The sequence below is a fragment of the Schistocerca serialis genome, chromosome 5 (genome assembly GCF_023864345.2).
Source record: "Schistocerca serialis cubense isolate TAMUIC-IGC-003099 chromosome 5, iqSchSeri2.2, whole genome shotgun sequence".
Lineage (NCBI taxonomy): Eukaryota > Metazoa > Arthropoda > Insecta > Orthoptera > Acrididae > Schistocerca > Schistocerca serialis.
The window spans coordinates 530,653,692-530,668,481 of NC_064642.1; the positions used below are offsets into that span (position 1 = coordinate 530,653,692).

A 14,790-nucleotide genomic window follows, 5' to 3' on the forward strand; every position below is an offset into this window, starting at 1 on the left:
AGACTCCAGATTAGAAAGGGTTGCAGATTGTGCTGTAATCAATCGCCCTATTCTGTCTGAACATCGAAGAAGCAGTGATGAAAATAAAAGATAGATTGACGGGTATGATTAAGGATGGATGGATATCAGTGATAAGAATCGATGATGACACTACCATCCCCAGTGAGAATCACGAAAAACTGCAGGACGTGTTAAATGGAGTGATAAGTACCTGTTAATCGGAGTGATCAGTGTAATGAGTACATACTGTGGATTGAAAGTAAACCGGAAAAAGAGAAAAGTAATGAGAAGCAGCAGAAATGAGAACAACAGAACTGGAGATCACGAAGTAGACGAAGTGACGAGATTCTGCTGCCTTGAAAGCAAAATAACACATGTTGGATGAAGCAACTAGGGCGTAAAAAGTAGACTAACGTGGGTAAAGATTCGATTCCTATGCAGAATTTGTCCATGTAGGTCCACTAGTATCAGGCATCACTGAAATGCCAATGGACGCCTCAGGGTGAGAAAATAACTAGAAGAAAATGGGAAAAATGCAGGTCTTTTATCACAAGTCATTGTAACTTTTCAAAACAACAATCTTTTATTACACAGGTACCAAAAATACTGATAAAATACAAATTATTCAGGTAATTATTCCAAAATTCCTTCAGTTGAACCAATAGATGATTAATCAATTAACTTAAACGAGTTAAAAGCACCAAATTAGGAAGGACTAACAACAAAGTAGTATAATCAAGTATGTCTAAAAAAATTCACTTAGCGGTGGGCAAACAATGAGAGCAATGATGCTAAAGATTCAATTCCAATATTTAGCTGGCCAAAAGACTGCTTGACATAAATGCGCATAACTTAAAAAAGTGTAGTAGCAGAAATTTACACACGTATGGTATCAACGCCAAAATCCAACATTTGATCAATCAGAGAAGCCCCTTGGACATATTTAGGATACTGACGTGGAAAAATAGTAAAATACCACTTAACAAATTGAACATTACACCAATACTAAAACTGTCACGTTAAACTTCCAACACGGAAAACATGGAAGGGGCAGGTACGTCAGTTCAGGTCTGAATAGGATGGTTTACTGGTTAAATTAATGCCCGCTTGCTACGAGATAGAAACTCAGCTGAATGCCGCAGCAAGCCAGGAGACCGTAACGTCTCGGAGGCTACGGTGAGACGGGAAGCGGCGCACGTAACACAGCCGACACGGACGGGGACGGGCTATTCTTACGTATAACAAGAATTTTACAATAATACTGAAAGGATTAACCGGTTAATCTTACAATAATATACAACAATTTAATGTAATAATCAGGAAATCACAAGGCACTCAGGCATATTAAATTAAGTGGCATACAAGGTAAGAGGCAAATCTTAAGGGCTAAAACTCTAACTACTACAACAGTTATTATGTTTAAAACAATAAATAAATTAATTAATAAATCTAACCAGAGTTATACAACTTCATTACCAAAATGAGCCAAAGTTCACTGGGCCGCTGGCATTTGCATAGCACAGCCGCAGGCAATTTTATAATCGCTACATCAGTCAGGACCCACGCGGAGTGGTCGCGCGGTCTCAGGCCCCATGTCACGGATTGCGCGGCCGCTCCCGCCGAAGGTTCGAGTCCTCCCTCGGGCATGGGTGTGTGTGAATGTGTGTTGTGTGTGTGTGTGTGTGTGTGTGTGTGTGTGTGTGTGTGTGTGTATGTTGTTCTTAGCATAAGTTAGTTGCGTGTAAGTGAAGGGACCGATGACCTCAGCAGTTTGGTCCCTTACGAATTCACAAATGTTTGAACATTTGAACATCAGTCAGGAAAGCAACAACTTTCAACGCAAATAAGACTCAATTTCGACCTCAGTGGTTACTAGCTCACTTGTCGGCCTTGCAAGTATGACAATTTTAGGCGCAACTGACAAAAAAAGAAGACATTGAACAATTTGTAACTATGAGAAATTTTAAAACACACAAATATGGCAATCAGATAATATCAAAGAGGCGCACCAAAAGGTGAATTTAACACCTGAGACAGGGTGATGGAGAACCACACGCAATCCAGCGCGGCGGGAGCTACTTCAGCATATGAACACGTGTAGAACACGTAATAAGTACCTTACCCACAAAGGGCAGAACAAACGGCACCAGAAAATGAGCAGCACGCACATCAGCAACTGTTGTTGTTGTGTTGTTGTGGTCCTCAGTCCTGAGACTGGTTTGATGCAGCTCTCCATGTTAATCTATCCTGTGCAAGCTTTTTCATCTCCCAGTACCTACTGCAACCTACATCCTTCTGAATCTGCTTAGTGTATTCATCTCTTGGTCTCCCTCTACGATTTTTACCCTCCACGCTGCCCTCCAATACTAAACTGGTGATCCCTTGATGCCTCAGAACATGTCCTACCAACCGATCCCTTCTTCTGGTCAAGTTGTGCCACAAACTTCTCTTCTCCCCAATCCTATTCAATACTTCCTCATTAGTTATGTGATCTACCCATCTAATCTTCAGCATTCTTCTGTAGCACCACATTTCGAAAGCTTCTCTTCTCTTCTTGTCCAAACTATTTATTGTCCATGTTTCACTTCCATACATGGCTACACTCCATACAAATACTTTCAGAAATGACTTCCTGACACTTAAATCAATACTGGATGTTAACAAATTTCTCTTCTTCAGAAACGCTTTCCTTGCCATTGCCAGCCTACATTTTATATCCTCTCTACTTCGACCATCATCAGTTATTTTGTTCCCCAAATAGCAAAACTCCTTTACTACTTTAAGTGCCTCATTTCCTAATCTAATTCCCTCAGCATCACCCGACTTAATTAAACTACATTCCATTATCCTTGTTTTGCTTTTGTTGATATTCATCTTATATCCTCCTTTCAAGACACTGTCCATTCCAATCAAATGCTCTTCCAAGTCCTTTGCTGTCTCTGACAGAATTACAATGTCATCGGCGAACCTCAAAGTTTTTATTTCTTCTCCATGAATTTTAATACCTACTCCGAATTTTTCTTTTGTTTCCTTTACTGCTTGCTCAATATACAGATTGAACAACATCGGGGAGAGGCTACAACCCTGTCTTACTCCCTTCCCAACCACTGCTTCCCTTTCATGTCCCTCGACTCTTATAACTGCCATCTGGTTTCTGTACAAATTGTAAATAGCCTTTCGCTCCCTGTATTTTACCCCTGCCACCTTTAGAATTTGAAAGAGAGTATTCCAGTCAACATTGTCATAAGCTTTCTCTAAGTCTACAAATGCTAGAAAGGTAGGTTTGCCTTTCCTTAATCTTTCTTCTAAGATAAGTCGTAAGGTCAGTATTGCCTCACGTGTTCCAGTGTTTCTACGGAATCCAAACTGATCTTCCCCGAGGTTGGCTTCTACTAGTTTTTCCATTCGTCTGTAAAGAATTCGTGTTAGTATTTTGCAGCTGTGACTTATTAAGCTGATAGTTCGGTAATTTTCACATCTGTCAACACCTGCTTTCTTTGGGATTGGAATTATTATATTCTTCTTGAAGTGGGTATTTCGCCTGTTTCATACATCTTGCTCGCCAGATGGTAGAGTTTTGTCAGGACTGGCACTCCCACGGCCGTCAGTAGTTCCAACGGAATATTGTCTACTCCGGGGGCCTTGTTTCGACTCAGGTCTTTCAGTGCTCTGTCAAACTCTTCACGCAGTATCATATCTCCCATTTCATCTTCATCTACATCCTCTTCCATTTCCATAATATTGTCCTCAAATACATCGCCCTTGTATAGACCCTCTATATACTCCTTCCACCTTTCTGCTTTCCCTTCTTTGCTTAGAACTGGGTTTCCATCTGAGCTCTTGATATTCATACAAGTCGTTCTCCAAAGGTCTCTTTAATTTTCCTGTAGGCGGTATCTATCTTACCCCTAGTGAGATAGGCCTCTACATCCTTACATTTGTCCTCTAGCCATCCCTGCTTAGCCATTTTGCACTTCCTGTCGATCTCATTTTTGAGACGTTTGTATTCCTTTTTGCCTGTTTCACTTACTGCATTTTTATATTTTCTCCTTTCATCAATTAAATTCAATATTTCTTCTGTTACCCAAGGATTTCTACTAGCCCTCGTCTTTTTACCTACTTGATCCTCTGCTGCCTTCACTACTTCACCCCTCAAAGCTACCCATTCTTCTTCTACTGTATTTATTTCCCCCATTCCTGTCAATTGCTCCCTTATGCTCTCCGTGAATCTCTGTACAACCTCTGGTTCTTTTAGTTTATCCAGGTCCCATCTCCTTAAATTCCCACCTTTTTGCAGTTTCTTCAGTTTTAATCTACAGGTCATAACCAATAGATTGTGGTCAGAGTCCACATCTGCCCCTGGAAATGTCTTACAATTTAAAACCTGGTTCCTAAATCTCTGTCTTACCATTATATAATCTATCTGATACCTTTTAGTATCTCCAGGGTTCTTCCATGTATACAGCATTCTTTCATGATTCTTAAACCAAGTGTTAGCTATGATTATGTTGTGCTCTGTGCAAAATTCTACCAGGCGGCTTCCTCTTTCATTTCTGTCCCCCAATCCATATTCACCTACTATGTTTCCTTCTCTCCCTTTTCCTACACTCGAATTCCAGTCACCCATGACTATTAAATTTTCGTCTCCCTTCACAATCTGAATAATTTCTTTTATTTCATCATACGTTTCTTCAATTTCTTCGTCATCTGCAGAGCTAGTTGGCATATAAACTTGTACTACTGTAGTAGGCATGGGCTTCGTATCTATCTTGGCCACAATAATGCGTTCACTATGCTGTTTGTAGTAGCTTACCCGCATTCCAATTTTCCTATTCATTATTAAACCTACACCTGCATTACCCCTATTTGATTTTGTGTTTATAACCCTGTAGTCACCTGACCAGAAGTCTTGTTCCTCCTGCCACCGAACTTCACTAATTCCCACTATATCTAACTTCAACCTATCCATTTCCCTTTTTAAATTTTCTAACCTACCTGCCCGATTAAGGGATCTGACATTCCACGCTCCGATCCGTAGAACGCCAGTTTTCTTTCTCCTGATAACGACATCCTCTTGAGTAGTCCCCGCCCGGAGATCCGAATGGGGGACTATTTTACCTCCGGAATATTTTACCCAAGAGGACGCCATCATCATGTAATCATACAGCAAAGCTGCATGCCCTCAGGAAAAATTACGGCTGTAGTTTCCCCTTGCTTTCAGCCGTTCGCAGTACCAGTACAGCAAGGCCGTTTTGGTTATTGTTACAAGGCCAGATCAGTCAATCATCCAGACTGTTGCCCTTGCAACTACTGAAAAGGCTGCTGCCCCTCTTCAGGAACCACACGTTTGTCTGGCCTCTCAACAGATACCCCTCCGTTGTGATTGCACCTACGGTACGGCTATCTGTATCGCTGAGGCACGTAAGCCTCCCCACCCACGGCAAGGTCCATGGTTCATGGGGTTGCCTGGTTAATCCAGGATAAACCCGCTGCGTCGACATTGGTCCTAAGTATTGACGACCAACACCACTCTATCGAACACCGTCCGCTTAGACAACCATACGGCCGTAAGCTTCCTGAACAGCTCACCGTACGCCACATGTGCCTCTTGTCTCTTTCTCGCTGCCTGTGACCTACTGATCGCCGATGTGGTCAACAAGCTGGTCCTAGTAACTATAATCAAGACTCAACTAACAGGCTTCCAAAGCACCATCCGGCGACTAGAAACGGACGGCTCATGCCAGCAGGCAAAGATGTAAAGACATAGAACGGACCGACATGGCTCAATCACCCCTAATTTTGCGGAATGTTTGGAGCACTGAACTGTATGGTAGTGAATCACTGATTGTGAGAAAACTGTAAACTTATGGAATCTGAGCGTTAGATACGTTGTCATTCTCCTGCCAATAAATACGATAAGACGATTGCGAGTAAGAACAGAGATTTCAAGGATTAAACCAATAACTTCTGTCTAAACATTTGCTCTAATATGGTGGTAGTTTGTATCTTACATGTTTCTGTAGTTGCACAATTTTGCTGACTCGTCACTAGCCGAGAGGAGAGTGGAGACCTAGGACAGTGACTTGACTGTCACGCAGTGCCTACAGTGGAGCGTGGCCGGCCAAGGTGATGCATAGGGTACGTTCGCCGAAAGAAGCCACGGCCCAAGCAAGCATTATCATGGCAGGCGGGTTGGTGTCGGAGTTCATACGCTTTTTCTCTAGTCACGTTCTGCGAGGCATGGAGTCCAAGTTTTAACTAAAGAAGTTGTATACTGAGCTATGGAGAAAACGTAGCACAGTGCAGAATATTGCCGTTTTTCAACAAAAGCAAAACGAGGATAATGGAATGTAGTCGAATTAAGTCGGGTGATGCTGAGGGAATTAGATTAGGAAATGAGACACTTAAAGTAGTAAAGGAGTTTTGCTATTTGGGGAGCAAAATAACTGATGATGGTCGAAGTAGAGAGGATATAAAACGTAGACTGGCAATGGCAAGGAAAGCGTTTCTGAAGAAGAGAAATTTGTTAACATCGAGTATAGATTTAAGTGTCAGGAAGTCATTTCTGAAAGTATTTGTATGGAGTGTAGCCATGTATGGAAGTGAAACATGGACGATAAATAGTTTGGACAACAAGAGAATAGAAGCTTTCGAAATGTGGTGCTACAGAAGAATGCTGAAGATTAGATGGGTAGACCACATAACTAATGAGGAAGTATTGAATAGGATTGGGGAGAAGAGAAGTTTGTGGCACAACTTGACCAGAAGAAGGGATCGGTTGGTAGGACATGTTCTGAGGCATCAAGGGATCACCAATTTACACTCCTGGAAATTGAAATAAGAACACCGTGAATTCATTGTCCCAGGAAGGGGAAACTTTATTGACACATTCCTGGGGTCAGATACATCACATGATCACACTGACAGAACCACAGGCACATAGACACAGGCAACAGAGCATGCACAATGTCGGCACTAGTACAGTGTATATCCACCTTTCGCAGCAATGCAGGCTGCTATTCTCCCATGGAGACGATCGTAGAGATGCTGGATGTAGTCCTGTGGAACGGCTTGCCATGCCATTTCCACCTGGCGCCTCAGTTGGACCAGCGTTCGTGCTGGACGTGCAGACCGCGTGAGACGACGCTTCATCCAGTCCTCAACATGCTCAATGAGGGACAGATCCGGAGATCTTGCTGGCCAGGGTAGTTGACTTACACCTTCTAGAGCACGTTGGGTGGCACGGGATACATGCGGACGTCCATTGTCCTGTTGGAACAGCAAGTTCCCTTGCCGGTCTAGGAATGGTAGAACGATGCGTTCGATGACGGTTTGGATGTACCGTGCACTATTCAGTGTCCCCTCGACGATCACCAGTGGTGTACGGCCAGTGTAGGGGATCGCTCCCCACACCATGATGCCGGGTGTTGGCCCTGTGTGCCTCGGTCGTATGCAGTCCTGATTTTGGCGCTCACCTGCACGGCGCCAAACACGCATACGACCATCATTGGCACCAAGACAGAAGCGACTCTCATCGCTGAAGACGACACGTCTCCATTCGTCCCTCCATTCACGCCTGTCGCGACACCACTGGAGGCGGGCTGCACGATGTTGGGACGCGAGCGGAAGACGGCCTAACGGTGTGCGGGACCGTAGCCCAGCTTCATGGAGACGGTTGCGAATGGTCCTCCCCGATACCCCAGGTGCCACAGTGTCCCTAATTTGCTGGGAAGTGGCGGTGCGGTCCCCTACGGCACTGCGTAGGATCCTACGGTCTTGGCGCGCATCCGTGCGTCGCTGCGGTCCGGTCCCAGGTCGACGGGCACGTTCACCTTCCGCCGACCACTGGCGACAACATCGATGTACTGTGGAGACCTCACGCCCCACGTGTTGAGCATTTCGGCGGTACGTCCACCCGGCCTCCCGCATGCCCACTATACGCCCTCGCTCAAAGTCCGTCAACTGCACATACGGTTCACGTCCACGCTGTCGCGGCATGCTACCAGTGTTAAAGACTGCGATGGAGCTCCGTATGCCACGGCAAACTGGCTGACACTGACGGCGGCGGTGCACAAATGCTGCGCAGCTAGCGCCATTCGACGGCCAACACCGCGGTTCCTGGTGTGTCCGCTGTGCCGTGCGTGTGATCATTGCTTGCACAGCCCTCTCGCAGTGTCCGGAGCAAGTATGGTGGGTCTGACACACCGGTGTCAATGTGTTCTTTTTTCCATTTCCAGGAGTTTAGTATTGGAGGGCAGCGTGGAGGGTAAAAATCGTAGAGGGAGACCAAGAGATGATCACACTAAGCAGATTCAGAAGGATGTAGGTTGCAGTAGGTACTGGGAGATGAAGAGGCTTGCACAGGATAGAGTAGCATGGAGAGCTGCATCAAACCAGTCTCAGGACTGAAGACCACAACAGCAACAACAACGATTTGAGCCATCCGATCGAAGCACAGGCCGAAGTAACGTATTTTTCTCCGACTGCCCGTTTCCTAGAAGACAGCGGAGTGGATGCCCGGTTTTAGATACCAATATTGTATCGTGGGAGCGACTGCACTTGTGTTTCGCTTAGATGTTCCGGCTCATTGTAGCTGTAGTGCGCTGACTTCGCGCGGGGTCAACAGCCAAGCGTTTAGAAAATAGCGGGAACAGTTTTCATTATAATATCAACGCACAGCGCTTAGCGCAGCTTTTTCATCGGCGAACGAGAATTTCACGGACTTTGCAGACAGCAAAGAGCGGGAAATTCTGTTGAGAGGAAATTCGAAGGTGAGACTCAGAAGAGGACGTTCGATCTTAAACGACAGTAGTGTACATTCGAGGTTAGGACGCAGGTACGAGATAGTTTTTGACAGCTATGCTACAGCACTCAGAGAACGATACGTCGTCTTGGTCAGACGTGCATATCACATGCAGCTTCCCACTTTCCAGTATGCAGAGGACGGTGAGAAATCGAAGCCTGGGAAAGTGGGAAAGTTAAAGTTATTAACTGTTTGTAGGTTTTTTTACGGTTGAGTAGGTTCCACGATTTCTGTAATTAATGCTCTTTGGTGAGCGTAGACTTATTCATGCGCAGGACAGCTAAGTTATTTGCATCTTGTAGTCATACGCCCTATTGACTGAATTAGAGCGGTTTTGTCTTTTCGTATATGACTGTAGAGATGATATCCAATTAATCCATGCCACAGATGTACCAAAACTTTCCAACTGTTAGTTTAAATTTGTTCTGTCTGTAAATTTCAACTTTTGGATTCTCTGATCTTTAATGATCACAATATTATTCTGTCATTACTTTAGTGTTCATGTGTGACAGAGAATATTATAATAAATTGGTGTTAATATTAGCTGTTCTTCGATTTGATTAGATTTATTATCCCGTTTTACAATATTTTGTGAGAGCCAACAACCAAAACTCATTTGCTATTGCCGTCTTTTACTATATGATTCCTGTTGAGTGACAGTTTCTATTAACATGTCAGTCTATGGGGATACTACGAGGGCTATTCGGAAAGTAAGTCGTGAAATGGAAACCACAGTGAAAATCAAAACTTTTTTATTTCCAACAGTTAGCTCCACCTTCCAGCTACGTCTCTACACAGTCGCCGCTCAGACTTAGACATCTGTCGCAGCGTTGTGCCAACTATTCAATTCCTTCGTTATAAAAGACAGCCGCGAGTGCTTTTCGACTATTTTCTACTCTGGACTGCAACTCTGTGTCAAAATATTGTCTTCATAGCCAGCAGTTCATTTGAGCAGAGATGAACGGGTTGTATTGTGGGTGATCAAACACTTCCCATCGAAAACGCTGCAGAAGCATCTTCATTGCCCCTGCAGAGTGCGGCCGAGAATTGTCGTGTAGAACGAACCGCACGATAGTTATGTTATGTGGATTGCATAACTTCAGGCGAAATCTTTCGCCGGGCCTTCATACTTGGCGGGAGGCGCTAATTTCTAGCCATCTTCACGTTTTCACTGTGAGCTCAGAACTGAAAAGAGCGACATGATGCGATCGACAGGTCTACTAGACCCAGTGCCCAACACATCTGTGCAAAGCCTCATCAGATTTTCACTGCATTTTTCATTTCACTACCGATCTTTCCTTACTTTGCGAATAACCCTCGTATCTGATTTACGAGATGTCCAACCGAAGTAGACATTGTGACGGCCAATTCAGCCTATCGAGAGCTCATCTAACATCTTACAATGAGGTGGCAAAAGTCATGGTATACCTCCTAACATCGTGTCTGGCGATGCACCACCTCTACGTGGCGTAGAATCAACAAGCTGTTGGACGTCACCTGCAGAAATATTGAGCCATGTTGCCTCCAAATCAGTTCATAATTGCGAAACTGCTACCGGTGCAGGATATAGTACACGAATTGACTTTGCGATTGTGTCTCATAAATGTTCGATGGGATTCACGTAGGGCGATCCGGGTGGCCAAATCATTATCTCGAACTGTCCAGACTGTTTTTCAAACCAGTCGCAAACAACTGTAGCCCTATGACAAAACTGGTCGCGAAAGTGCGTTGTTATCCATAAAAATTCCGTCGTTGTTAGCGAACATGAAGGATATGAATGGCTGGAAATGCTCTCCAAGTAGCCGAAAATAATTATTTGCACTCAGTGATTGGTTCTGTTGGCCCAGAGGACTACCTGCTTGCACATCACCTTGTTGACAATTTTGGTTTGTGGCTTCGTGGGGTCTGTGCCTCTCTCCAACCCTACCACCAGCATGTATATGAAGATGTTACCCGTTCCTTCGGACATGTCCGAAAGAACAGATACCATCTTCATATAGTTAAGGCTAACCGGCCATTGACCTTCTTCTGTGCTGGATGCACACGCAGTGCCCGAACTCCTACGGGACTCGGTAAGATTGTGTGCCGCGAGTAATGAGTCTAATGGGTGGGAGCACCAGGAATATAGTGCGTGGACATTAAGTTGGGAATGTGGGTCTCACGGGAGCGTGCAAGGGATAAATCCCTGAAGTCGCACTATCCTTTGTGCCCTCGGTGGCTCAGATGGATAGAGTGTCTGCCATGTAAGTAGGAGATCCCGGGTTCGAGTCCCGGCCAGGGCGCAAATTTTCAACTGTCCCCGTTGATGTATATCAACGCCTGTCGACAGCTTAGAGTCTTAATTCAATCATCATTTCATCCTGTCAACAGCTGTTACGAAGTGAAATCTGGACTCATTTAACCAGGCCACTGTCTTAGAATCGTATAGGATGCAACTGATATGGCCACGAGACAAGGAGGGGCACTGGAAGCGATGTCGTGCTGTTAACAAAGGCACTAGCGTCGCTTGTCTTCTACCGTAATCCATTACCATCATTAACACCAAATTTCGCCACAGATTCCTAACGGACACGTTCGTCTTATTTCCCACATTGATTTATGCGTTTCTTTTCACGCAATGTTGCTTGTCTGTTGGCACTTACAATTCTAAGCAGCGCCACTGCTCTCGGGAGGTAAGTGAAGGCTGTTGGCCACTGCGATGTCCGGGATGAGATGTAATTCCTGACATTCTCTTCACGCTGTTGAGAGACACTGTCGATCTCGGAATTTTTTATTCTCTAACGCTTTCAGAAATGAAATATCCCATGCCTCTAGTTCCAACTACCATACTGCGTTCAGAGACTTAATTCCCATCGTACGTCCATAATCACGTCATAAATATTTTCACATGAGTCGGCCGAGTTCTATTTACACCTCCGCTAAGGCACTTCCCTTTTACATTGTGCACGCGTATTACCGCCAACTGCACATCTCCACATCGTTATCTCATGACTTTTGTCACCTCTATATTGATATTACTCTATGAGTGTAGTTAGTGTATTTCATTTCCACTTAGGGATAACCGAGCTCTTATACGACTTCTGCATCCATGGCCTAACTGACATCTGTTTCATACCTATTGGTACTGTTTATACACTACAAAAATTACTCAAATGTGTGTGAAATCTTATGGGACTTAACTGCCAAGGTCATCAGCCCCTAAGCTTACACACTACTTAATCTAAATTATCCTAGGGACAAACACACACACCCATGTCCGAGGGAAGACTCGAACCTCCGCCGGGGCCAGCAGCACAGTCCAAGACCGCAGCGCCTTAGACCGTTCGGCTAATCCTGCGCGGCTATACACTACAGTTATTACAGTTTTAACGTTCCTGCTGAGCGCACAGCCTGACATTGTTGTAGCTAATTGTAATTTACAGACGTTTCTTCTTGATGTCCTCTGTGTGGCTTTGGGCGTCAACCTGTCAGTTATAATGTGATGTTGTTCGCTACATTCTTCTTCCACTGAGTCACTCCTTAGTTATGAACTATTATTGTCAGAGTCTGCGTTCGACTTCATCTCCAGTGGTTGCCCGTCTGGTTCGTCCATAAGGTGTCATTTCAGTGTATTTGTCGTTTACTGCACGTGATGTAGTTTTAGCGGCTCTCATACACGCTGCCACTCATTCAGTCACCACTGGTTTGGCCGACCCTTGTCTCTTATATATTCCTCAATAATTCCCGTTACTTTGTCCGATCTTCACGTTTATTGCGATTAGCCTCTGCTCACTGACGGATTGTTAGATCGATCGGGGGCATATTCCGATCACCACGCACGGTGCTTCCACTGATGTCGTGCAGAAAGCCCCTGGAAATCTCAGCAGAACACTTCGGTATCCTCGGCTGAAAAGATTCTGATCGCTGTGAGACGGACTCAACGTGCCCTTATGCTCGCCACGAAGCGTGCTATTGATTTGAACAAGGCACACTGGTATGTTCGTACGGCGTGTAGTAGAAGTCTGTAAGTGAGTATAGTGATGTGCGTGAGTTTGTGTACAAGATTATTTTTGCTTCCTAAAGTGCCTGTTGTATGTGTTGGTTAAAAGTCAGTCGAGCGTCAGTCCGCACCCCTACGTGTCTGGTTAGGATTTTTCTGTGAATATTTCCACTATGCACATTTATTACGAGATCTCTACGTAGTATTCCTTTTAGTGATACGTAGACTCTTTTTTTTTCGTGGACCAGTGAACTTGTTTTTCAGGCATCACCTGCCCATACTGTGCAGTATGCCACTGGCTTTGGCTTCCGTTCTCTTTCGGAATTGACTAATAACCAGAAACAACAGATCATCAACGTATGCGGCGAGACTGTCAGTCATTATGTCCGCAACAATTTCTCTTAGGGGAGACTCGATTTAAAGGTACGAAAAGATCAGAAATGGTTCTACAGAGTACTTCAATTATTGTCTTAAATTGGAGATGGAAGTACTTGTGTGCTGTAGCGAAGAGCTACTAACGCGAAGGAACTCTAGTTACATACAGTATACTTTAATGACTCCGCCAGGAATACTGACAATTTCTACAGAGGCACTATGACGGAGATTTTTGTCTAATGTAATTCCCGTGCGTTAATTTACAAGTCGTGTCTGCTTTGTTAGTTGTTTTCGTTATCAACGTAAAGTTATTGCGTAATTATTTACCAACTTGTATTCACACAAACATAAAATGTCAATAACTGAATCCTGTTATGTATAACTTTATTTGTAAATGTAAATTTTACGATGCATGTAGTCAATTACTATTCCTATTAGATCATAATTAATATCTGTATTTTGTAATCAATGTAGGAGATAGGAGAGAGTTGCCAGTGAACAGTGAGGATGTTTGAAGTTAGTTAATGCCGAGACTGTCATATACAGTGAGCAGGAAGTAATTTAATGTAAGGGAGAGTGTAGTACCTTTGTATACCTCTCATAATTTCGCCCCTGTAATACAAGTTTAATATATTTTCTTATTCCATTTTCAGATAATAGTATTCACTTTTTATCTGCTGCAGTCTTTTCCTTCCTGCTGTTTCCTAGATGCAGCATGTATAAAAGCTCACCTCACCTGCTTGCTGCTGTACCCTTTTGTTTATAATGTTGTGCTTCAGTTCAATTGGAAGCCTGTCTTGTCACAGACGAATCAAGCACTGTGAACCAGTGTGTGTGTAAAACGTCTTACCGCTGGGGGCTATAGCGACTGCTGCAAGCATAAACAGCAGCAACATTTTGATTGGGCAGGCACTTGACTGCCCTCTTGGGTGGGGAAATGTGAACATCACATCCGTAATTCAGTTGATTTTCTGCAACATGTACAAGAACTTCATATCGGTGGTACGGACCTGTTGGTGGATTTGCACTTAGGGCCCCTCTTTACCGTGACATCACAAAGGGACGTCAGGGAATTGATAAGCAAGACCTTCGAGAGCAAACTGACAAGACCCTTCGAGTTTGGGCTCACCTCTACATCCTATTCGTTGGAAACTATTGCGAATAGACGGACGGCGTCGCCGAACGGTGTCTTGTGTCAACGATTCTGGCGAATTTGTTCATGGAAGATTTCGAGGAAAGAGCCTTGGAGTTTACCTACATGACGCGTTCGTGGTTCAACACATGGGCAGGACAGTTTACGTGAATTTCTCCATTACCTCAGCCCACTCTACCACAACACTTTCTATGGAAGTGGAACAATATGGCGATCTTCCGTTTCTAGACGTCCTGGTGAAACGGAAACTAGATGGCAAGCTGGCACATAGTGTTTACAGAAACCCAACGCGCACTAGTCTACAAGGGACAATCAAAAAGTTTTCGTTGGTGCTTGTATACACGGATCACAGTCGCGCTGTGTTGCATATACACTCGAGCAAAGCCCTCAAAGGGAGCCTTTCCGGTCGGCCTTTATAGGCTGAAGTGAAGAAGACATCGAATAGCTATATGCACGTGTACAGAAGGAGATACTATCGCA

At 44.3% G+C, this 14,790-nt stretch overlaps 1 non-coding gene across 1 annotated transcript; it reads left to right on the plus strand.

Annotated features, from left to right (window-relative positions):
* Positions 1–11,010: 11,010 nt before the first annotated feature.
* Trnat-ugu (transfer RNA threonine (anticodon UGU)) lies at positions 11,011–11,085 on the plus strand. The gene has a single exon. It is a non-coding gene; the product is annotated as a tRNA-Thr (tRNA).
* The last annotated feature ends 3,705 nt before the right edge of the window (positions 11,086–14,790 follow it).